Below are 2,500 nucleotides of genomic sequence, written 5' to 3' on the forward strand. Positions count from 1 at the left end.
GCTGCGGCGGAGCAGCCCGTCTAGCAGAGGCGGTGCGGACAGGCGTTCCGGGACGGCGCGCGGGGCGGGCGCCGCGCCGCGGCGGACCCCAAGCGGGGGCGTCGCGCGAGGCCACGCGAGGCGACGTGTCGTGCCCGAGCGGGCGGCCCAAACCACGGCTCTCCTCCCGGGCGCAGCTGCCACCCGGCGCCGGGTTACTGAGGGAAACCCCGGGCCCCGGGAGGAGGACGAGGTCGTGGCGGTGGGTGTCGGGCGCACCCCGCGGGTGGACGCTCCGCCGAGGGGCGCTGGAGCCGGCTGGCGGGTGCCGGGTTCCCCTCCGCGCCCCGCCTCGTCGCTGCCGCTGAGGCTGCCGCCGTCGCCGCGAGGCGGCGGTGGCCCGGCGGCGGGCGGCGGCGGGGGAGGCACCCCCGCGGGGATTTCAGGTCGTTTCCCTCACCCCAGGGCCAGGTACCTAGCGTCCGCGCTTCTCCTGCCTCCCCTCGGTGACCCACCCGTGTGGTCCCGTGTGCCAGCGTGCTCCTCCCGGGCGCTGCGCTGCGCGTGCCGCACCGGCCGTGCCCTGCCGGCCTTCCACGCTTCCTCCTCCCCTCCCTTCCCCCCCCCCCCAACCGCTCCAGCCGCCCCACGCCGTGCCGTGGGGGCCGCGCTGCGAGTCGGCCGGGCCGGGGGTGGCGGGGGGCGGCGGGGGGGGGGGGGGCGCGCTGGGAGGAAGGAGGAGGGCCTCCGGCCACCGCGGCCGCCGGTAGCGGCCCCCCCGGGTAGGGATGGCCATGGGCCCCGGGCTCCGGGCCCGAGGGTTCTCGGTCGGAGAGCCGGGCGGGGGTTTAAAGACTCGGGCGGCCCGATGCGACCCGGGGGGCAGCCGGGCGTGCTGCCGGAGGGGCCGGGGGGTCGGCGCGCGCGGGCGCCGCACCCCCCCATGCCCGCCGGCGCGGCCCGTGCATGCCCCGCGGGCAGCCGGGACGGAGAGGGGTACCCTGCCCCCTCTCTCCGCGGTCTGGTCTCGGCGGAGAGACGCCGCGCGGTCGGCTTGCGCCGGCCTGCCTCGAACGCGCGACCCCGGCGCGAGCGCGTGCTCGCCGCCGGGACGGCGAGCCCCCACCGCGGGTGGTGCGGACGCCGAGCCCCAGCGCATCCCTTCTCCTCCCTGGCCGGTGCTCTCAGTCTCCCGCCGTGGCCGTCGGCGGCACCCTTCCTTCCCTCCCCCCCCCGCCCTGCCCCGGCACTCTGCCATCCGGCGCGCCTGCCTCGCTCTGCCCGACCCGGCTTCGCTGGGCGGCAGGCGGGCGGCGGGCGGGCGGGCGGGGGCGGCCCCTCCCGGTCTCCGCGTGGAGGCGGGGAGAGCGGGCGCCGTTCCCCGTCCGTCCCGCCTCGCCCGTCTGCCTGCCGCCAGGCGTCTGCCCGCGGAAGGGACGGGCGAGTGCGTGGCGTCGCTCGGGAGGCTGCGTGTGTGCAGGCGGGTGTTGGGTGCCGTCTCCGGGGCGGCGGAGCTGGAGGCCGGTGAGGCGAGCGAAGGAGCTCGGAAGCGTGCGGCTGGCGGGTCGCGGGCGCGCGGGCAGCGGGTGGCGCCGCTCCCAGCGGCGGCCGGGCTCCGACGCCGGGGCTCCGCGGGGACCCACACCCCGGTCCCTGAGGCAGGTGGCGCGGCTGGCGCGCCGCTCCCTGCTGGGCCAGGCCGAGCCGGGCGCCTGGGCCGGACTCGAAGCGAGAAAGGGGTTGTCCCAGGTCGGGAGCGAGGGCTCCCCGCCCCTCTCGTTCGGGTCTGTTCTCCCCCCCCCCCCCTTTTTTTTTCCCTCTGTGCTTGTACGGTCAGTGAGGCGTGCCCTCTCTCTCCGCTGTCCCTTGCTCAGCAGCCGGCGTCGGCGTGAGGAGGGAGGCAGAGCGGATGGGGGCCCTCAGGGGGCTGCGAAAGCTGCCCGGTCCCCCCGCGCGCGCGGTGGGGACCGAAACCGAGACAACTCTTAGCGGTGGATCACTCGGCTCGTGCGTCGATGAAGAACGCAGCTAGCTGCGAGAATTAATGTGAATTGCAGGACACATTGATCATCGACACTTCGAACGCACTTGCGGCCCCGGGTTCCTCCCGGGGCTACGCCTGTCTGAGCGTCGCTTGACGGTCAATCGTCACCCCCATTGCCGCGTTGGCGCAGCGGTGTGCCGCCCCTCGGGGGGGGGCCGGGGGGGGCGGCGGCGGCGGCGAGTCGGTGGGGGGGCGGCGGCGGCGGTGAGTCGGCGGCGGCGGCGGAGCCGGGACCACCGGTGCGTGCACCGGTGGCCCCGGTCTTCCGGCTGGCCTGCCTGCCCGGCTCCGGCCGACCGTCCGCCTCCACCGTCCGCGGCCGGCGTGCCTTGCCCTGCCCTCCCTCCCCTCCGAGCCCGGTGGCCACCGCTGCCCTGCGCGGTGTGTGCGGTGTGGCGCGGCTGGGGCGCCTCGCAGGCCCGCGCCGCCGGGGAGAGGGGGTGCCTCTCCTCCCCGTGTGGGCCCGGGCCTTCGTCC

The 2,500-nt window shown here is 77.9% G+C and overlaps 1 non-coding gene across 1 annotated transcript; it reads left to right on the forward strand.

The window, feature by feature from the left end:
- The first annotated feature begins 1,959 nt into the window (after positions 1-1,959).
- LOC138065063 (5.8S ribosomal RNA) lies at positions 1,960-2,112 on the forward strand. Its single transcript, XR_011138226.1, has one exon. It is a non-coding gene; the product is annotated as a 5.8S ribosomal RNA (ribosomal RNA).
- The last annotated feature ends 388 nt before the right edge of the window (positions 2,113-2,500 follow it).

The sequence above is a fragment of the Struthio camelus genome, unplaced genomic scaffold (assembly GCF_040807025.1).
Source record: "Struthio camelus isolate bStrCam1 unplaced genomic scaffold, bStrCam1.hap1 HAP1_SCAFFOLD_86, whole genome shotgun sequence".
NCBI lineage: Eukaryota > Metazoa > Chordata > Aves > Struthioniformes > Struthionidae > Struthio > Struthio camelus.